General features: G+C 41.0%; 1 long non-coding RNA gene and 1 pseudogene across 1 annotated transcript in view; one reads left to right on the top strand and one right to left on the bottom strand.

The window, feature by feature from the left end:
* Positions 1–11,028: 11,028 nt before the first annotated feature.
* LOC134730731 (uncharacterized) overlaps positions 11,029–23,547 on the bottom strand; it is a 37,819-nt gene continuing 25,300 nt past the window's right edge. The window contains exons 2-3 of the long non-coding RNA XR_010112687.1: positions 12,988–13,062; positions 11,029–12,384 (exon numbers count right to left, since the gene is read on the bottom strand). This is a non-coding gene — a long non-coding RNA (uncharacterized LOC134730731). The remainder of the gene's footprint in view (positions 12,385–12,987; positions 13,063–23,547) is intronic.
* Positions 12,344–22,277, top strand: LOC129398379 (histone-lysine N-methyltransferase PRDM7-like; annotated as a pseudogene).

Raw genomic sequence — 23,547 nt, 5'->3', positions numbered from 1 at the left:
GCAATGCGTTGCACACATTGTACTGAGAGTTCGTGTCTTTGGTTTGAGCCTTTAGATTCTGGGGTCTGGACAAATGGCCATAGTGAGGACTGGGAACCTAAGTGTGGCCACGATGCCTGGCCCCATCCTCCCTGCCCTAACTGTGCCTACTGGCCATGCTGGAGGGGTCAGACCCTCCAGGAATTCATAGCCCTGTCTCTTTCCCAGGATCTGCGTCTGGTACATAACAATTAAAATTAGCAACATCCTAAAAATAAGGGTTACCAACATTAACATTATAATTAATGTATGTAATTAAAACCACTATATAAAAGAGAAATCCTTTTGTATGCAAAGTGTACAAGGAAAATTGGGTGTGTTTTTGGTAAGGAAGATTCAAAGAAAGGCATGAGAATGTGGTGTTTATTGAGAAAAAATAATTTTATCTAGTTTAGAAGTTACGTAAATGTTTCAAATTGAAGGGGAAATGATATAGATAAAACTAAATAAATATAGAAAGTTTGGGAAAATTTTTAAGAGGTTATAAAAGGTTATATAAACTTTTAAGAGGTTATAAAAGGTTTATGAAAATCTTATGTATTCAAAAACTGACAGGGGTTGGGTTGATTTGTTTATAAGGTTTTATTAAAATTAGTTTTAGTATTAATAATACACTGATGCAATGGTAAAATCTGGTTTTCTCTTTTGAACGAGATTTTCATGTAGGAAAAGATTTTTACTCACCTTTTGAGTAAACTTTAAAGAGGGAGGGAAGGAGAGATTGACTTTATTAGGTCTTTTGATTGTTTGGAAAACTGAATCTCCTCTCTCTCAAAGAGTAAAAGTTTTGGCTTTTTAAATTTTTTGAATTATCACTTTGACTAAATGAATGACTATTATTTTACAGCGACTTATGATCTCACTTTGGTCAAGTATTGTTAAGTCTTCCTTATTTTAATATCAGATGTTTTAAACCTTTGATATTTGACAAACTTCAAAATCAAATTTCTAAATTCAGTCTTTTTGACTTCAAACTTACATTTTGAACATTAGAGCCCTGCAAATCCAAGAGAGACATATTAGACTTACTTTATATATTAAAATTATACAGAAAATATTGTCAAATAAGTGTCAAGAAAGTGTTTAACTTTCTTTGAGTTATATTTGTATAAATGTGTTGTTAATGCATTCCAGAATTGTATGAGATTCCTAAATTTCTGATGTCTTAGTATATGTTATCAATTATAATTATGGTTATTATGTTAAATTATTGTAGGCCACAGAAATAACCAAAGTTTATTGTCAATTATGCCTTTAACCATGACCATAATAAGTCTTGTCCACAGTTACTCAATTCTCATGTATTTTTCTGAAAACTCTTTTTAAGCAATTATAACCCTAAAGTGTTGAGTCTTCAAGGAAGTTCACAAAAAAGATGGAAAAGATAAGCACTCTTGAACACCAGATTCTGGTAACTTTATAGTAATGTTATTTGGACTGGGCAAGAATTCCCAGAACTCTAATAAAGAAACTAACTGGTTTATAAAACTATTAACCCAAGCAGGACAATAATTAATTGAATTCCAAGAAAATACTTTGCCAAATTTTCATGCTAAATCAGTCAGTACTGATATTGTTAAGATATGCAACTTGAATATACTTTATGTTCCAAATCAAATTACCTATGATAACCCAAGTAATAAACAGTACTATGCATTTGCATTGGAGTAACAAAATTAGTACTTAAGACAATATAAATCCAATATTTAGCATGGGCTCATGGAACCTGAGTGGCCTCCTGGTTCTTCCTGAGTCCTTAAAGGTTTTATTATTAAAAGCTCTGTACTCCATGACTTGTCATAGAAGAGATAAAAGGATCTAAATAGAAAATATATGTATATATTAATGTGGTAACTTCTAAATTCCTAAAATGGTTTATAACCGATGTTTGGTTTGTCAAATCCATAATCCTGAGAAGAGAATAAAAAATTTAGGTAAATTTTGGTACCTGATATGCCATTTAAACATTTATAGAGGGATTCCATTTAATTGCTATTTTCAGTGCATGTTTACTGGTTGTATAGAAACCTTTGCATGAAAGAAGTCTGATACTTCAGTAGCGAAAAGCTACACACACTAGTAAATGTGTTTCCTTCGTGGGGCATTCCTGGATAAATATTGAATGATAGAAGTACTTGTTTCAATGGGTGAGTTGTAAAATGGTTAGGTAAGGTATTACAGATGCAATAGTATCAGGCAAAGCTAACTGAATCAACTGGATTGCCTTGGTTAAAGGTATTACAGATTGATGACAATCAGGTCCGCTTCTAGTGGAGAACACAAGTTGACCCTTTATGAAGTAGTCACTGGAAGGCCTGTGCCCCTAATAATAAATCTCATATTTTTTGCTCCTAAACTCTGACTTGTCTAAATGCAGTTAAACTGTCATGCATTATGCCAAAGTATATTTTCACCAGGTGAAGGAAGCTTTCTATGGTCCACTGATGCAGAACAATCAAATCCTCATGATCTAGAGCCTGGAGATTGGGTATTCAAATAATGACATCAGAGAAAGACTGTACTTGCCATCCACACTGCAGCGAAAGCACTGGGGTGTCAAACCTTGGGTCTGTAATCTTACAACTCAGAAGGTCCCCTCCAGACTCTTGAACAGTACACCCATTGTTGATTTTATGGTAAAGATAACCAAAGAAGTTTCTCCCCCGAAGTAGACACATTCTAGATGTGGACAGCTTTCCCAAATTCATGGATCTAGACTCCTCAGCCATCAGGAAACGTACCCCTCTTTTTTTTCCTTATGCCTCTGTGAACAATAGAACTTGGAAAGGGGTCTTGTGTGCATCCACAGGGTATACTTTTATTTGTGGTGGATTTAACGGCCAGCCTTATACATGGGCAAACTTATGCCTCGATGGATGGAAGATGAAGGGCTAATGCAGGCTAGGAATTTTAATGGTACTTTTGTTGCTCTAGTCAGACAGAATCAGAACATTGGCCCACTCCTCTTAATCTACATCAGATGTCAAAAAGACCACTGCCAGGAGGCTTTCCTCTTTCTGGGTGGGCATCATTTTTAAGTCTCCTTTATCATGATTTAAAGTAAATGAGGTAATAATTAGAAATTTATCCCTCATAATAGGTTCTGGCAGATTCCACTACAAAGGCCATGGTTGTACAATAGGCTTGTTTAAATTCTCTTTTTCACTATAATTCTTATGTGTACTTCTTCTAAGAAAACTAAAATCATAGTATTTCAAATACTACGGATGATTCAACAAGTGCCAGCAGCTACATAGATCAATGACTTGGTTGAGGTCTGATTTTTTTTGGCCACTCTGTGATGCCATCCCAATTTGGCTTTTGGGTGCTCTTAAAATCCCTCACCGAGATGTATTCTCTTTCTTCTCAATGTTGACAAGGCTATTTGGAAATAAGTCTTCCCATAAACAAGGACATCTTGACACTCAGACTTTGATCATCGATGCTTTCAAGAAGAAAGGTTTTTGATCAAAGAGGGAAAATGAGAATGTGTGTGTGGAAAGTATGTGTATATATGTGTGTGTATATTTATATGTGTGTATATGTGTAGAAATATGCCTTTTATCTGAGGAATGGGAGCCCTCTTAAACTACTAGGCCTGAAGAGGCATTAAAATGAGACAGCAGTCACGTCCTACTTCCCCCAACCCTTGAGCTATGTAATCGTCTCTTTAAACTGCTTGTATTGCCACATATAAATATAAATTAACCTAACTATGCCACATGCCAGACACCATAACCCACATCCTATAGCTCAACAATGTATAGCCAATCACTAATCAATGTTATTTCTGTAAACCAATAAGAATTCCTGACAAAAACTATATCAGCCCACCACTTGTCCCCCTTTTTGTCTTTAAAAATCTGCTTGTAACAAAGACTGAATGAAGTACTCCCCAAGGCAACTTGGAAGTGTGTCCCAGGCAGCTGTCCTCAAATGTGGCCCAAGTTAACTCTCTATATTAATTTTGCTTCAGCTTCTTCCTTCAGGTCAACAGCTAATATACTGAATTTTTTATTTCTATCATTCTATTTTTCAATTTCAAAAGTTTTCTTTGGCTCTATTTTACAATTTATATGTGTTTATTAATATTCTCTATTTGATGAGACATAATTCATGTACTTTTCTTTAGTTCTTCACACCTGGTTTACCTTAGTTCTTGGGCATATTTATAATAGCTGATTTAATGCCTTTCTCCACTAAATCCAATATTTCTTTCCTCAGAGAAAGTTTCCATTGACTGTGTTTTCCTGCTTTGGGCCAAATTTTCTTTTTATTTGGAAGTCTCTTAAGTTTTATTGAAAACTAAGCATTTTAAATAATATAATGTAGCAACTCTGGAAATCAGAACACTCCCTTCTTCACAGAGGCTGTTCTGTCTGTTTGCTATTTGTTTTGTGACTTCCTGGGCTAATTCTGTGGAGACTGTGATCTCTGTTGTTAAGTGGCCACTGGAGTCTCAGTTGGTTTGGAGGTCAGCTAATCACTGAACATCGATATCCTTAAATGTGTTGAGTCGTCCCGCCACTGCCGTGGGGTTCTGTTTGGTGGGGGTGATATTTCCTTACCCACCTGTCAGGCTGTTGACATCCCTGTCTTCTGCATCACTTCCTGCCTGAGGCAATCACGAGGTAAGAGACTTGGACCCCTGCAGCACTCTCGTAGGCCTGTACAACCCTGCACCTGTGCAGGACTCTATTCTGGGGATTAGCTTGGAACTTTTCAAAGCCCCTTCCGGGCATCTCAGTCTTCAGTCCTCAGATTGTCCTTTTTTTTCTTGTCAGCCTTTTTGTTTCTTTGCTCCTAATGCTAGTGTTGCCTCAGGCATCTGTCTGTCACTGATTTTTTTTTTTTTTTCAATAAATGCCACAGGGGAAAAGCTGTCCACACTGACTGAGCTCTGAGTCAGGTCAAGTAAAGACAAGCCCTTGAGTGGAGGTTTCCAGGGAACTTCCAGACATGTCTGTGAAAGGAAAGTAAAATCTTGGGACCCCAAACTCACTATGCCAAAGGGAACATTGAGCGTGGGTACTGAGTCATGTAAAAAAGGAAACTGCTTTCCTTTTGTTCTCAAACAGATGGCTGCAACATCGAAGGCTGCATAGCTCCCCAGGTGGCCTCCATCACAAATTGCTCACAAGGAAATTCCTTGTAGGCCCTCAAATCTTTGATAATATATATTCCCCCTATAAATGAACCGTAAAACAGAGTTGTGTTGAATCTCACCCTGACTATGTAAATTAACAGCTTGTCTCACAGGTGTGGGACAAAGACAAGACTAGAAATTATTCCTCCACCCACCCTGAGGTAAATGCATATTTGACCTCTTCCTTACACTATACTTACTTCATCTTATGCAAAATGTAGACCTATGGACCATGAGATGAATGCATAGTTGACTTTTTCCCCACTCCTCTCTTTCCACGTGTCAAATGTGGATTCAGCAGGCACTAATCAGGGCCTCACAAGAATGCAACTGCTTGCCTCACAACCTAACTCCTGCTCTTTTCTTCTTACTTCCTTTCCCTCCCGACCACTCTTTCACCCATAAATACTGAAGTCCTCAAAACTCTCTTTGGAAAAAGCACAGGCCACAGATCCTACTGTAACTTGTTTTCCTTTTTCCCAGGCATTTCCCCAACTTTGGCAAAATAAACCTTCAAAACTACTGACATCTGCCTCAGACACTTTTTAGTTTACATATCCCATGTCCAATCCCAGAGTACCTGAGGACAGGAGCTGGGGAGCTCAGACCGATGCTAACCCCTCTAGTGGCTGGGAGGCTGCTAATTGCCACAGCAATCATGATTGTGTGGCTGCCAGTTTTCAAGGCTACTGCAGAGCTGATGGAAGAGTGTTGCAGCAGGAAAAGTTAAAATGCCACAAAGCTCTTAGGAAGATTCAGCATTTTTCTTGAATACAATTTCTTTGGGTTGTTGCAAGAGTGGTTAATTTCTAGAGTCTTGAAAAGGTTTATTCTTACAATTTTTCCAGTATTCATACTGCCTTCGTGGAAGAACGTATTTTTGAGGTCCTTACTCCACCATGCTGTTTAATCTGCAGGTGGACATTTTAAAACAAAGAGCACTTACCTAGTTAAAGGTGCGTAACTACTAAAATGTCTAGTAGTTAGGGACTACTAAATTGGTATACAAGTAGCAAATATAGAAAGCCTGAAGGGGAATGAAAAAGGCAGAAACTATTAGCTTAAAAGAGAACCTCCCACCACAAGGCTGAGACACAGATCCCTCCGGGAGGGTGTGGCTTCTCCAGGCAGTGAGGACACTTGCTGGGGGCACAGACCATGGCGAGTCAGAAGCGAGCACGGCCATGCCTCTGCCCAGCCACCCCCTGGAAGCCACACTGAAAGTACGTCAGATGTGAAGCCCCTTCCTCTTGCTATGGTGCCTGCAGTCCCTCTAGCACCATATTGACAAATCCTCACATCACCAGCTGGCAAAACAGACGTTTACACTGTCCCGCTTCAGCATCGCAAAACAAAGCCAAGAAAAGTGAACTTGGAGCATAAAGGCAATATACTGATAAGGGGCACTGCACCTCTTGATAATATACTGATAACGGGCACTGCACCTCTTGATAATATACTGATAACGGGCACTGCACCTCAATAATATACTGATAAGGGGCACTGCACCTCTTGATAATATACTGATAACGGGCACTGCACCTCTTGATAATATACTGATAACGGGCACTGCACCTCAATAATATACTGATAATGGGCACTGCACCTCTTGATAATATACTGATAACAGGCACTGCACCTCTTGATAATATACTGATAACGGGCACTGCACCTCTTGATAATATACTGATAACGGGCACTGCACCTCTTGATAATATACTGATAACGGGCACTGCACCTCTTGATAATATACTGATGACGGGCACTGCACCTCTTGATAATATACTGATGACGGGCACTGCACCTCTTGATAATATACTGATGACGGGCACTGCACCTCTTGATAATATACTGATGACGGGCACTGCATCTCTTGATAATATACTGATGACGGGCACTGCACCTCTTGATAATATACTGATGACGGGCACTGCACCTCTTGATAATATACTGATAACGGGCACTGCACCTCTTGATAATATACTGATAACGGGCACTGCACCTCTTGATAATATACTGATAATGGGCACTGCATCTCGATAATATACTGATAACGGGCACTGCATCTCTTGATAACGGAAATGCAATCCTCTGTAGTGCATCCAGCTCCAGCCCCTCTGCCACCCATGCAGAAGCCAGCAATCTATAGGCATCCCCAAAATGGAAGCTTCTTTATTCAAATGACATCTAGTCTTATCAAGACCCAAGTCCATTTGATCCAGGAAGCCTTCACCCTGTTAGTAGACTTTCACATTTTCTTATGCTTATCTGGTAGGTTCTTTGAATGTGTGAATTTGTATTTATGTTAGTATTCTGTATCTTAAACCTGAATAGCTGGCAGCCTAAAGTTGGTGAGCTTTCAATTCAATAATAGAATTGGCCACTTAGTGAAGCATATTTTATAGTCTTGGAGATTGATTCAGACTGATTATATTTGGGAGGTATGACTAAGTCCTTGAGCCGCTATCTTCAGTTCCAAAATGTAACCAGGTTGCCAGCTGCTCTTCCTTATAGGAAAGAGCTACAGGGCAGAGTCGGGAGCTGCGTGGCAGCTACAGACAGAGATGCCCCATCCCACATGCTCACCACAACTGGCTCCCAGGACATCTTGCAGGAAACCTCCTGGTAGAATGTTTTAATAACTTTATTTGAGAAGTCATCTTCCAAAACGGCTGCCTAACTGCATGTTTATTTATAAAACAAAGAACTGACTTGGGGAAAACATGACAACTAAAAACAGTTGGCCTTAGGATACTGTAAAGAACAATCATTTGAATTATTTTTCCTGCAGGACTTTGGCGGCTTCAGAGAGCGGACAATTGCCTCAGAAGTAACGTGCAGTGAATATCCTTGTCATCCTGGTGGTTTCACTGTGGATTCCCTTTATTCTCCACCTAGGAATATGATGAAAGTCACCATAAAGTTCATCCACATTGGAATTTAAAGATGAAAGTTATTATCAAGTGTAATTTTCTGGATGTGAAATACCAGCAACAGAGAGAAGAAGGAGCAGAAATAAAGCCACTTCAGAGCATAGGCACTAACCCAGATTAGTGAGAGCGACGTTGCCACATATGCATTTTAATTAGTCGAGAACCTCTGCTTCTGAGGAACAAATCGTCAGTCTTGTTGGGGCTGTAGATGGGGCATAAGAAGGGAAAGCCAAGATTTGAAATGATGGAACGTGGCGTTTCTCCAATTGCCAAGATTATTCTGTAACCAGAGTCTGAGGTATTCCAGGGAAATGTACCTTTTTGAGAACTTGCCAGGAGATTATTTTTGCCCTTAAGGTAGAATCATAGACAGAAACTTTTGTTCCATAATGTCAGTAGCTGAGGCAGCTGTGACACCCACTGCTCTGAGGCATGGTCTCCCACAGAGGGCCCCTGAGTCCCTCTGCTTTTCCCATTTCCAGCAGTGGGTGTTGGGCGTGTGGCTGCCTCACAGCTCACAGGTCAGCAGGCCGTGTCCCTCCAGAACAGTTTGCAGGTTTCCAGGTGGTGTGAACCACTGGGAACATTGGATGCCTGGCAGAGAAATTCCAAAAAGAAGAGGCACGGACCATGAAACTTTCCAAAGATTTAAAACCATTGGTCTCAGTTGGGGTCTTGACATTATCCCCTCTTGAAGAGAGGATATAGATAACTCTGCACTTTTGTTTCCTTATCTGCTCAAAAGAGGGGTGGATTAGGGATAGGCCAAGGGTCCATGACTGCCCATGACTAAAGCCAGCTTGCTTTTCCCTTTACAAATTGTGGCCTAGGACAGTTTTGTACAAACAACAATGCCAGCTTGAGGCATGGAGGGTAACACAGGCCTGATCACTGTGAGTATCTTACTTCATGGACAGCTGGGTTTTGAATAGTCCCATCTTCCTTACCTTTATAGCAGGCAGGCTCCACGCCCAGCTTTTACAGCTCCCTCCTGGGAAACACCCCCTACCTATCACTCCATTGGTACAGCTGGACTTGTGGATGAGAAAGGACCACTTGGAAAGTGCAGAGTTCTGCACGCTCAGTCTGCATTTCATCACCCATGCTTGCTTTATGCTCCTCACTTCCAAGTTCAAATGGCCAGTGCCACGCCTGCAGATCCCATCATGTTCCATTTTAGTCTTTTCTCCCCGTGGACATTAAACTCTCTATGGAAAATACGTTCTGCAAAAACAGTATCTCCTCACTTTTAAAATTAGCTGAGAAGTAGAAATAATAGCTTTCCATTTTTGTTCTTAAAAGAGATATAGCACTTGGCCAATTCAAGGGTAGAAACTCTCTCTTAATTGCTTTTTTGGGCCTAGAGTAACTTCAAATTGAAACTATCCTCAAATACATGTGGGCTCAGGAAACGAAAATAATTCTGTTTTTGGCAATCACCACTTCTGAGCAAACTAGGATCTTTATCCAGGTCTAATGGCAAAGGACTATAGAGTCCATGGGGAATCACATCTTTTAAATATCAGAAAAGAGTATTAATGCCTAAATTACTAATAATTACACTCAGCTTCCTTTGAAGCAAAGACATTGAGTGCAGAGGAGAGAAAACATACCGTAAGGGTGAACCATCTTTGCACTTGGCTCCTTATCAAGACATTGAATGCAGAGCAGAGAAAACATACTGCAAGGCGGAGCCATCTCTGCACTTGCCTTCTCATCTGGTTTAAGAAAAGTGTCTCAAGGCCAACCGAATCTTTGGGTTGAAAAGAGGCATCTTAGGAAAAGATAGCAATTTGGGTTGCCTATGGGACGTTGGCTCCTTCACGGATCTAGTGTCAAGCTGCACACACCCTTGTGAGTTATATTCACATCACCGTGTGACACCCACAGAGACACTTCCCTCACACAGACTGATAAAAATTCCATGTTGGGCCAATTTTTAATCTGCACCCTATAAATTCAAATTCCACGTGTAGTTTGGCTTAATACAACCAGCCCACCCTGTGGCTCTCTTTGGCCAGTTAACTCCACTGGCTTCCGGGGAATTCCCACAAATCTTCCCAAGGTAGGGTCTTCCATCCCAGGCCCCACCAGTATCTGCCTCCACCCATCTGAAGCCATTCCTTCTCCTTTCAGGTCCTCCTGCTAGTAGTTAGCATTAGGGAGGTCCTGCTCAGTACTACAATTGTGGGGTTCTTTCTTTGAGGCTTATGTCATTCTAGCCTCATTGTAGGAAAAACAATTAAACCAATATAGTTATCGAGACTTCAAGGGCTGTGGTCGGGGTGAGTGAGAGGTAGTAGTGGGAAAACAGCACCTGCCTGTCTGCTTGGCTTCCGCAGGGCAGTCCTACAGCTTAAAATCACTTTCATGTGTCATTTGTTATTCTTCAGGACTGACATTTGATTTAAAAAATTTATTTCCTTCCAATTAATCTTATATCTCCTTAGAGATATTATTTTTTTTTGCAAATATACACCATAATTTTGTCCTCCCTAAGCTTACTTTAAAAGTAAATTAAAAAGACAATCAACTAACAGGTACTTATTAAAAACTTATTTTATGGGAAGTATCACTATGCTGGGGCTAAGAGAGACATATAGCAAATCTCTTTCTGGAAGAATGTGTAAGAGAGTGAGCAAAGAGTAACCAGGAATTAAATCAGCAAGTAATAAGTTCACAGCAATGTGGAGGTTCAGAGAAGGCCCTGGCAAGTTGGGGTGGGCTGTGAGTCCCATGGCAGCCCCTGCCCAGAGCCACAGCTTCAGGCCCTGGGTCACCTTATGCTGCTGGAGCAGAGTCCCCGAGCCCGATCACACCAGCACACTCTGCCTGCCAACTGTCCCACACTGAGGGGCTTACTCCCTCCCCTTCTCTGAGCATATTTTGTAAATACCTTTGTTTTATAACTTATTGCTCCAACATAATGTAAACTTTTAATTGCTGGCATTGTTCATTTTTTTACACCCAAGTCACAGCATCTGCCAAACATGGAGTAGGTCTTCAATAAATGGTGAATTGAGTTGGCACTATTTATGAACATGACTAGAAATGGTTTCACAAAGGTGGTAAGATTCCAACCAAGCATTGAGGATTTGGGGTAAAATTTGGCCAGTTGAAAGCTGTAGCAAGGATGTTCCAGTGCATGGGACTGTGAGAGCAAAGAAGGGGAAAATACAGGAGAGGGATCTAATAAAAGGCAACTGTGAGAACGGGACCAGATGTAAGGGGCCCTGGAAATGAGCAGATGAGCCCCCACTCTAACTGGTAGCTACTGGGGGCGTCTGGGTCTTCTGCATGGGACTGTGGCACACAGACAAGGGAAAGCAATTCTCACACCAGCCCAGTGCAACAGTGATGACTTTTCCTAGATTTACCCAAGCCAGGAGGCAAGGGCCTGGGATGGGAGATACAGAGACCAGTATTATGAGGGACTAATCAAATATGAGAAGGGTTGGCCTGGTAGGTTAGAAAAAAATGATTTAATATAGCTGCCTTTAACTGATGTTTGAATTTATCTCCCCGTGACTAATTTAGTTAAGAAATTACACAAAATCTCTGTTGGTTCTTGGAAACATGAGAATCCTTGACTAAAGGAGCTATGAGCTTCCCTTGTCTGCCCCAGTTCCCTGGGCAACACAGCAGCAATACCCAGCGAAGCTTGTGCCCAGCACAGCCAGAATTAGACACGGTCCGTGGGTGAGCACAAGTGGTAGCCTTGGAGAGAGGTCAGGGTCGGCATCAGAGGAGCAGCACGACCATCAGGCTCGGCGCCCGCAGGCAGCTGCAAGCAGGCGAGACCCAAGTCCAGGCACCAGGAACACAAAGCAAGATGCACAGTGGAGACACACTGTGGCAGGTGACACAAACGTTGGCTTCACTGACAGTCACTGGACGGTCGGTGCTAGTGTCCTGGGCAGTGGCGTCACGAAGACAGGGCCATCTCCCTGCTCATCTGCTCCCTCTCCCGGATCCCTGCTCAGTGAACACCGCTGTCATCAGAGCCAGGTTCACACGCTGGTCTCTCAGCAACTCCGGCAGAAAGGAGGGATTTCCACTTCCCTATAATCCTGTCCAAACACAGAAATTATGTTTTCTTGGCTCCACTAAGGCCACAAGCCCAACCCTGAACTAACTGTGGTAGCCAGAGGCGATGCAGAGCCCAGAGGGCCAAGGCCGAGTCGTGGCCACTCCTGGGAATATGGAGAATGGGTGATTCTCCCAGGAAAATCCCGGTGCTGTCATCTTAGGAAGAATGACTGGATGCTGGACAGACACACACACAAAAAAAAAAAAAAAAAAAAGAGAGAGAGAGAGATGCTCAGTGCAGGAGAAATGGGCCTCTGGACAGCACTCTAGACTAAACTGGGTAAGAAAAAATTTGAGGGGAATTTAGTCCCGCTATGTCCTCTAGAAAGGTTGGTGAGTATGGTCTACCTATGTGGGGTGGACTTTGGATAGGCCTGGGCTTAAGCTGGACTCAACTGTGAGACCAGAAGTTAGATGCAGTATTTTGTTAAAATTATTTATTTATTTGTTCACTGAGACAGAGTCTTACTCTGTCACCCAGGCTGGAGTGCAATGGTGAGATCTCGGTTCACTGCAACCTCTGCCTCCACGAAAATAGCGATTTTCATGCCTCAGTCACCCGAGTAGGTGGGATTATAGGTGTGCACCACCGTGCCCGGCTGATTTTTAGTAGAGACAGAGTTTCACCATGTTGACCAGGCCGGTCTCAAACTCCTGGCCTCAAGTGACCTGCTCAGCTCAGCCTCCCGAAATGCTGGGATTACAGGCTTGAGCCACCATGCCTAGCCTTGGATACAGTATTGAATAGCATGTAAGAACATTAACTTTGAAGTCACTCACTTGGGTTATAATCCACACAGAAGCATTGGGGCCTTGGGCAAATCTTATAAATTCCATGGGCTCCTGAATGGTAATCTGTAAAATGAGACCAAGTATATAGAGCTCATGTATTGTTTGAAATCATTAAATTAAATATAAATGAATTGATACATGTGAGGTGTCCAATAAGTACCTCTCTGATAATATATATTCTTTTGTGCGTTTCTACATTTCCTTTTCCATCACATGTCAACTAGTACATAGAAGATCCCCTATAGAGACTATACTTTCTTAGTGTTGTATGTCCAGGCCTTTGTTCAATGCCTAAGATGTAATGAACTCTCAAAAAATATTTTCTGAATAAATAAATGCATGAATGAACCATTTTGTAAGCAGAAAGGCTGGGAGGTTAATGGGATAATGAGAACAGCTAGAAACTAAAATTGAATAGGCATCTACAGTCAGTGTGGGTGTGGGGTCTAAGTCTCTCTGAAGCAGTAAAGAGGGGGAGACTAGAGTATGTAGAAAGGTAGATGCTAATTTGATGGTAGGAGACTTCACATTTTCTTATGAAACAAGGACAAACACCCCAGACTCCCAATTTTACCCATCTACTCTTCTCCAACCTAGAACTCAGGAGGAAGGAGACCGTAGGAAAGATGTATAGCCTGCGAGAAAGAAAGGGTCATGCATACAAAGAGATCAGCGAGCCACAGGATGATGACTACCTCTGTGAGTGACCCTTTCAGCCACTCACACAGCTTGCTGTTATGTCCTGGTACAATAATTTCATCATTTGGCCCACAAATCATTCCCTTACTCGAATGAATTAAAGTACAGGATTGGGGCTAAATAATGTGAGTGCCAAGCTCTTTCTGAAGCTCTTATATCAAGGAACATGCATTACAACTTTCCTAATCCCTGCTTCCCTCACTTCCAGATTGTGAGATGTGTCAGAACTTCTTCATTGACAGCTGTGCTGCTCATGGGCCCCCTACATTTGTAAAGGACAGTGCAGTGGACAAGGGGCATCCCAACCGTTCAGCCCTCAGTCTGCCCCCAGGGCTGAGAATTGGGCCATCAGGCATCCCTCAGGCTGGGCTTGGAGTATGGAACGAGGCATCTGATCTGCCACTGTGTCTGCACTCTGGCCCCTGTGAGGGCCGAATTACAGAAGACGAAGAGGCAGCCAACAGTGGATATTCCTGGCTAGTAAGAAGAGCCTGCTGTTTCCCCTGTTCTGTCTTCCCACATCCCTTCTGTGCCTTTGGTGGGACATCACCTTCTACATGTTAGGATATAGGTAGGGATAACATGGTTAGCTCTGTGTACTCAAGGGTCTTTGCATGAACATGGAACTCCTATTTAGAGATCACAGGGTACGTGGGAGCAGAGTGGTACAAAGACAAAGAAGTGCATCCTCCCTTTTGGAGCTTCTGCTCTGATTGGACAAACCAACTCAGATGTGTAGATGATGACTAAGGTGCATGCCATGTGGTCTCAGTTGGCAGTTGAAGCTCTGCAGGTCCAAAGGCCATTGATGACCGTGGAGTAAAATAATTCTTCAGATTTTTACCCTCTAAAAAGTCTTTACCTTATTTTTTGAAACTCAGATCACCAAGGGGAGAAACTGCTATGAGTAGGTGGATGGAAAAGATAAATCCTGGGCCAACTGGATGAGGTAAGGCCACTAGCTCTCTTAGTTTCAGAGAGAACCTCCATCTCTCACAAACCCGGACTTCCTTCCTTCTCATTATGCCTCCCTCAATGATTTTCACATCCCCTATTTCTATTTTTCTCCATACAGTGCTGTTTTATACCATCAACTTTTAGAAATAAAAAATAAAAATATAGATATTATGATTTATTGGTATCAAAACACAAATATGTATGCTAGACAAAATTGAGGCACCAAGATAAACCTTGACAAGGTTAATTCATGCTTTAATTTATGTAATCCACATTTGTTAAACACTTAGTATCTTCCAGGTTAGGAAGTGAAGTTCACTACTTGAACAGAAGTGAGCTGCAGGATGACCCAGCCCCTTTCCACAATGGGCTGTCGTTCTATCAGAGAATAGAAAAATGAATCAACTATTACTGTTCTATGTTATTGGGCCAAGAGAAAGAGGCTTCTGAGTTTCTCTAGGAATCTGAAGAAGTCAGGTGAATGGCAGCTGAGTGAACTGTAGGGTGATTAGAGGAAGGCCTGTCAAAGAAAGATGTACTTGAGCTGAGTGTAGAATGATGTGAGCTAATCTAGAAGCAGAGCACGTGATCAAGCACCAAGTTCTGTGGTATAAAACGAATTAATTTAGAGTTTAGAGAAGCTAGAGGTCAATGTGTTTTATGGCCAATCAAGGTGGAGGTAAGTCTGGAGTTGGGCTTTGAAAAAATGGCTGATTAGGCACAGCAGGGAAGCATTCTAGGCAGGATGAGCACTGTAGTCATCCTGCCTAGAGGGAACTCACTGCCTCTTTTCTTTCCCTTTGCCTGCCTTGACCCCAGGTATGAGAACTGTGCCCGGGATGATGAAGAGCAGAACCTGGTGGTCTTCCAGTACCACAGGCAGAGCTTCTATAGAACCTGCCGAGTCATTAGCCCAGGCTGTGAACTGCTGGTCTGGTCTGGGGATAAGTATGGCCAGGAACTGGGCATCAGATCTTCTATAGAACCTGCTGAGTCATTAGGCCAGGCTGTGAACTGCGGGTCTGGTATGGGGATGAGTATGGCCAGGAACTGGGCATCAAGTGGGGCATCAAGTGGAAGAAAGAGCTCATGGCAGGGAGAGGTAGGCATCACTATTACTCTTTTAAAAGGACAGGAAAGAAAGAATTATCCTAGAGAATTTTCATGATTGAACACTTAAGTAGACTAAAACGCCGTCTAAAGTCAGTAAAATTTTACATCAGTGGCTCCAAAATTAAAGATTCATGTTATGTGCCTTTGCCTCTTTGGAACAGTTTTTATATTTTTAAATCTTTGTTCCGATTTTATATTCAAAGTACTTCATGCACAAAGTATATAACAGCATACAGTGCTCAAAGACTTAAAGACAAAAATCAAGTTCTCAAACACCTACCAGCTCTCCCAACAAGGTAGTTTCTTCTGGCATTTCCTTGATATTTCTTAATGATATGCATATGTTGTTATTCATTCATTCATTATCTCAATTAGCTGTCATGTGAATTCCTACTCTGTGCCAGACGATGTTGCAGGAAGTGTAAATACAGACTGATCAAGACAATCAAAAAAACTGCTCTTGAACAGATGACTTGTGAATTAGGGAACCATATGAATACACACAGACATATGTGTAATATCAGACGGCGATTAGTGCTTTGAAGAAAATGAATCCAGAAAGAATACCTGGGATCAGTGTGAGACCTGGGATCAGTGTGAGAGCTGAGGTCAGTGTGAGACCTGGGGGTCAGTGTGAGACCTGAGGTCAGTGTGAGACCTGGGGGTCAGTGTGAGGTGAGAGTAGAGTGTTGCAGGGGATTGTCAGGGAAGGTTTCTCTTAGGAGACAGCATTTGAGAAGTGCAAGTGCCTGTGGGCCAAGGATTCCAGGCACAGGGCGCAGCTAGTGCAATGGTCCTGAGGCCAGAAAGAGTTCAGCTTTGGTTCATTTTTGGAAAATAGGCTGCCATGGGTCATCCCTTCAGAGCTGCTCCAGTTTCCAAGTGAGAGAAAACCGTGGGCAGGATGAAGGTGGGGAGCATGGCGGTAAGCCTGAGTAGGGATATATTTTGAAACAAGACTTCCTATTATATTTAAAATGGGTTCAGGCTGAATGAAATAACTCAAACATGAATACTTGATGTGCAGCCTGACAAAGAGCATATTCTCATTTTATGATTTGTGGAATCTGAAATAGAAGCAGTCCATGCACCTAGTTGGCGCAGCAGGACCCACAGTCCTTTAGTCAGTGGGACCTGGACCACTCTGTGTTGGCCAACCTGAATCACACTTCCTGATGGAGAACCAGGCACATAACAGTCCTCAATTAAATATGTCCTTTTGAATGAGGATACTCAAATTCAGCCTAGCCTAGCCTGTCACTCACACACATGTACAGATCCCAGGGTCCACACAGATACAGATCCCAGGGTCCACACCTATCACATATATGAACATTATCACACAGACCCCTGCAGACACATCTGTGAGGCATATGCATTCCCAAACACACAGACAGACTCATGATAAATTTGTTCCTACCCAGCCGTGACTTCTAAATCCTTGGGGAAACCAAGACATAGTAGAAAGGAGTGTGCAATTATCATTTCCCATGATGCCGTTACTTAAGAACTCTTTGTGTCCGTCCTTCTAATGGCACCAATGCCTCCCATCAAGCCTTAAACCTCACCTAAATTATGTCATTGGGCTTTTTCATCCATAAATGAGCATACCAGGTGCCAAGGGAATCAATATGCCCTTTCACATGCCTTAGACCAGTGTCCAAAGAAAGATAAAATGTTATTCTATAAAAGCTTTCTCCCAGCATTTCTATTCCTTTACATTTTGTCCCATATACAACTATGGTTTTCTAATGATCTTATTTCTGACAGCTGTTTTTCTTCAGAACATCAACAGCTTCTTTCCTAAATTAGTTTTAGTATGAGTTCCATTTCTAATTAGCTCAAATTAAAGTCCTAGAGAGCAGCGAGGTAATATTTAAACCCTCAGGCTAAAATTTCGGAGTAGGTGCAGAATGTTGACTCTAAATGAGTTTTTCCTGTGACATAACACGCATGAAAGCAGGATTTCCTTCATGTGTGAAATGTCTTAAATCAGACTTACCCTTTGTGATTCTCTTTTAGCTTTAAATGTCATTTAAGAAAAAAAAAAGAAAAGAAAATTAAGCATGACATTCCCCAATATCCTCTGCTCACTGTGTTATAATCCCTATCACTCCCCAAGTGAATTGGAGAGAGTGAAGACACAATGAACAGAAACTTCCCTGATGCTTCACAGAGGAAGTGTTCTCCAGGACCACACAGCCTCCACCATGTCCATCTATGAAGGGCTGTGGCAAGCCATATACACAAAGATGCCTGTTTCCTGTCTTCTCGGTTAAAAACAAAAACAAAACACTGGAAGGAACCCCAAAGCCAAGCTGCCATGGGTTGCAGAGTGCCAGCCCTTAAGTAGTGTTGTCCATGGGTAAACAGGAGATGGAAAAGGGCAATTTCAAGAAATAACAAACTCAAGGCATGAATATGGTTATCCAAACATCAAGGGACTCCTTCATTTGCATTTGGATAATTGTGCAGTTATATGATTTGTTACATGGAGACCAGATGGAAGTAAGAGAGCTCATCCTCAACTTCCTGTACCTCTGGAAGTCTTTACACACATGCTGGAGAGATAGATGAGAGTTCATTAGCATCAAACCACCATGGATTTCATAATCAATTCCTAATATCTGAATAAGTGCAGAAAAGTCACAGGCATCTAGAAGTGTGGCCCAAGTCCTGTTCTTCAATCGGCCCACCCATTTCTCAAGATTTCATTGAGAAGATCAAGAAATCTAATCTTCCTTGGATGCAAAATGGAGGTGGTGAAAATTGGAAGTATGTCCTTCCTGGTAATGAGGCAATTTCAGTACATAGGAAGTGCTCTGAAATCTTTAAGGTATACAGTCTGACTCACTAGAACAAGAAAGGGCCCCACTTGTTGCCATTTTATGAGGTGACCACCCCAGCTGGATAAGAGCTACAAGTGTCCATTGGGTCTACCTGGGTGTGGGTCAAGAAAGCAGAGTTGAGTGCCCTGAGGTAAGCTGAGATTTTGGTGTTCAATGGGAAAGAATGTAAGAATTGACTTTGCCACCTACTGCCTGAGTGACTTTGCGCAAGATCCCAAATCCCTATGTATCTCGATTTTGTTATCTAAAAGATCACATGATGGAGGATGTAAGCAAGTAACACAGCCAAGACCCAGTTTACAGTGTCTAGTACCTAACAGACTCTTGACACGTTTCATTTGCCCTTGAGTCAATCTTTCCATGTCACTGAATATTCTTCCACAACATGATTTTAATGGATATAGTCGTCCATTGTTTAAATGTACCATTATTGACCAATGTAAAAATGTTCTTTTACCTCAAATTTTTATATGTAAAACAAAAACATGTTTGAGGACTAAACCCACACTGTAGTATAAATTAAACTGGATGTAGGCCAGGCATGGTGAGTCACACCTATAGTCCCAGCACTTTGGGAAACCAAGACAGGAGGATGGCTTGAAGCCAGGAGCTCAAGAGCAGCCTGGGCAATACAGCAAGACCTCATCTCTACAAAAAAATAAGAAAAATTAGCTGGCCATGGTGACGTGCACCTGTAGTCCCAGCTTCCTGGGAGGCTGAGGTGGGAGGATCCACGGAGCCCAGGAGTTTAAGGCTGCAGTGAGCTTGGATAACGACTGCACTCCAGCCTGGATGACAGAACAAGAACCTGTTTCAAAAAAGAAAAAAGAAAAAAAAACCTAAAAACTAAAAACTGGATGTAGTTTGCTAATAACTAAACAGCAAATTAATTGTAACATGCTGACATATCAACGATGTCTTTCTTCTTTAATCATAAACCTGCTCACTAAGAAGCTGCTGAAGTCCATGGTAGTGACAGGTACATGTCTGCATCCTTGTCCTGACCTGCATCTTCTTTGATTGTCCCCATCTGTGTCTCCGACTGGCACTGCCGAACCGGCTTGCTACCTGATCAATGTTGTACTGAACCGGACTGCTAACTGATCAATGTTGTTGAGCTCACTGCACAAAGCTGTTCTTACAAGGTAGATTTCTGCCTGGAATAGTCATACTTACACTGTTTATATTCCTTACTCCTGACCCATCCAACGCAGCACAAGTTCTATTTATTGCCATAGAAACATAGGTCATTTGGAAACACCTCCTTCATTTCTATGGAATGTTCAAACATTTCTGACATTTTGGACTCTGTTCTAGCCTCTTGTTAAATATATCCAGAAAAGAGACAAAGCTTTATGGGGGGGCTATATGCACACATATGCTATAGAATAAGCTATCTAAATGCTTAAAAATACTTTCCATCTGGCACCACACCTTAATAGGTAGACAGAAATTAAGTATGTGTATATCTATCTGTATAGATACGTATAAATATATATCCCCAAAACAAAAACTCATTCTCTTACTTATACATAGGTAGAATATAGGTGAATATACATATACATTTATAGGTAGAACAAAAAAACCCCTCAGCCTCTTTAGGGCCATGTGTTTTCTCTGAGTAATTGTCACAATTAATTAAAATACATGTGTATGCCTTTTTAGATAAATTCCATCAGACCAGTTTCTGTCTGGTTGGAAAATAATAACTGCCTATTTGCTAAGTGCCCCTGCCCCCATACTATGTTCCAGTGAACTAAAGACCTCTGGCAATCATAGATTTACAGCTCAGCAAGATTAAACAATTTATTGTTATTTATGACATCCAAGCTGGATCCTCTGTATTATATTCCACATTAGCATCTATCACTTTACATTTGGGAGATCCTGTCCAAAAAAAGATTATGCCTCCTAACCAAACATTCAGCAGGGCTGCAGGAACAGACCCCTGAACAAACATCCTGCCAAAGTACTTTAAAGCACCGTGAGCTCCCACAGCTGTGCATTTTCAGACGACTCAGCAGATTAGCATGGAGTCTCTTAGCCTCTGCTTGGTCTGTTCCTTTCAGTGATCTCTCACATGGCCCAGTCCATTCGGTTTGAAAATCCTCATGAAATGAGCAGATTAAGATCTGGCTTCAGTAGAGGGCCATGGGGTGGGCATGGAGGGGAGAGGGTTTGCTCTTAACACAGCCTGAGCCTCAGAAAGGTTTCAGATGGAAAAGCATGGCAGTGACTCAGCTCATGCTTAACAGGAAATAATGCACAGACCACACCAAAAAAGTCCTTTATGTTGTGTGAAAGTCTATGCTGGAGCAGCTGCTGCCACCTCATGTACTGTGATAGAGTGTGCATGTGTGTGTTTGTGTGTGCATGAGTGTGAGTACGCACACAAATGTGTGCTGGGAGGGGGAGGAGATCACACCTTCCACAGTCGCCACCTCAGCCTTAGCTAGCAGCATGGAGAAATGCCAAAAGTCAAGAGGAAGCTGCACCAAAGCAACTGTGATCACCACATCAGCAGGGGCTTTCTGGTTAGTAGAACTACCGGGACTGAAAAACACACATGATCTCATCCTTCTTTTATTTTAATCAGAGCAAAATATTTTTATAATAATTGTGTTATATGAATAAATAATTCATAATGCTGTAACCCATTATCACATTCAATCCTCCTAACAACCCTAGAAGATACGTAGACAAGTATTATTACTTTCCCTATTTTTATAAATGAGGAAATAAACCCCAGAAGGCTAGGCAACTTCCCCACGGTCATATAACTTGCAAACAGTAGTATCATGATTCAAATCCAAAGCTTCTCCTTTTGTCTTTATCATTTTAATTTTGAAGGTAATGCATATGCATGTATGATCTTTTAAATCCAGAGATGTATATGGAATAGATAGGAAAAGGGACTCTCCTTCCCCATTATACAGCCCCTCCACCCAAGCTATATACACTGTTGACTAGAGTATGTCCTTTCAATCCTATTTTCTATGCCTACATTATATACAGAAAAGCAGGATTACGTTACACACAATATTCCAGTCATTGCTGTTTTTCACCAACAAGCTATCATTCACATCTTTTTCATACTACATATAAATTTATATCCTTTTAGTGGTGTATATTGTGCAGTTGTGTCATAAATTATGTACCTGTTCTCTGTTGAACATATAGATTTTTTCTGAGTTTTTCCTTAGCAAAATGCTGCAGTGAGTACCCTTGTACATAAATGTTTGTATATTTGTTCTAGAAAAATCTAGTAAAGATTCTTAGATTAAGAGATTCCCAGGTTATTAGAAAACTACTCTATTAATTTAGATATATACTTCCAAATTGCCTGACCAAAAAGTTATGTCAATTTAACTTCTATGAACAGTATACAAACATGACAATTTTACATCACCTACACCAACTCTGGGAAATTTCATCTTTTTTACAAGTTGATGGATTGTTTTAATTTATATTTCTCTGGTTATTAATAAGGTTGGCCACCTGTTCATGTGTTATTATTGATGATATTTGTATTGAATTGTTTGAATTTTCTTGATTTCGAAAACCTTTTTACATGTCATAGATATTAAATATTTGTTGTAAAACTCTCCTTCCAGTATTTTGTATGTGTTTAGTCAAGTAGAATAAACTCTTGTCCTCTGATTTCAGATTCCTTTGTCTTTCCATTAGAAATCCCTAAATGTAAAACTACATATTGATAGCTAAAAACCAGGATGTTTACTAGAGAAAAGGAATACAAAGGCAATAATTAAATATTATATTTATACAAAATACCTACTAGTACAAACTTAAAAAGAGAAAGTAAAAGTCAAATGCTTCTATGACTTCAGACTAAGAAAAAGAACTTTTGAGGTTGAATGTTCCTGAAATTTTTCTTTTCATACAACTACGGACATGACTTCAAAAGTTGATGTTACTAAAAATGTAAGATATGAAAGATATTTGAAGACTCAGAGAAGGTGGATTTTCATTTTAACAAGTCACATATATATTCTAGATATCCTCTTATTCGTAACTAAGAGAGTCAAATCAGATGAAAGAATCTAAAAATTTCCCTTTGACTGTGTTAAGTAGAAGTAGTAGAGGCATATTGGCCAAATCTTGAGTGTTTGCAAATTGACTCTTAAGGCTATAGGCTGGCACAGGTCATTGAAGCCCTAGCTTTTTATCTTTAATTTTAAAATCCCCAAACAATTTATACTAATTTTTCTTGTCCATTATTTCCAAATAATCTTGTTTAAATGTTATTACAGTGCTTGCTCATGTTACTGTTGTCTAACAGAAGGGTATCCGGGGCCTTAAAACTGAGAGGGTTAGGATTAGTGATTCCAATACCTATGCTTGGACATCTCCAAAAGTGGGTTCCAGCTTCTTGTCCTCAAGTCTATATAGAAACTAGCAAACTTCCAGAGTTCACAAAAGGCTCAAAGAGAACAGATGTTTTATAGAAAATTCTTAGAGCAAGTTTCACGCATAATGTTGCTGATGTGTGTCTGCCTTTTCAATAAACATCACTATGCTTTATCACAAGATTTAATAAAGCAGCTTAGTTAAAAATGCCATCTGGGTCTCTGGACACATTAAACAAAGCTTAAAATAACCACCCCAGCAACTGGGAGGACCCAGCTGTTCTCATAATCTGTCCCACTCCTTTTACTTCCCCATAAAAAGAGTGAATGAAGACCACAGACTAAAAGCATCCAGAATGAACTGACACAAACAGGGAGATAGATGGAGCCAAGGGCTCCTGTAAGTTTGCTATTGCTCACATAATAGATTTGCTAATTCCACAACCTGCGGATGGTGATTAAGAACGGGAAGCAGAAAGAGGGAAGAGAGAATCATAGAAGGGCTCATTCAAGTTTTCTAATGTATCACAAACCTGTCCTCCCTAATGTCTGGATCATAGCAG

Source organism: Pan paniscus, chromosome 6, assembly GCF_029289425.2.
Source record: "Pan paniscus chromosome 6, NHGRI_mPanPan1-v2.0_pri, whole genome shotgun sequence".
In the NCBI taxonomy this organism is placed as follows: domain Eukaryota; kingdom Metazoa; phylum Chordata; class Mammalia; order Primates; family Hominidae; genus Pan; species Pan paniscus.
The sequence above is the reverse complement of the archived record's forward strand: the minus strand, read 5'-3'. Positions and strand labels throughout refer to the sequence as shown.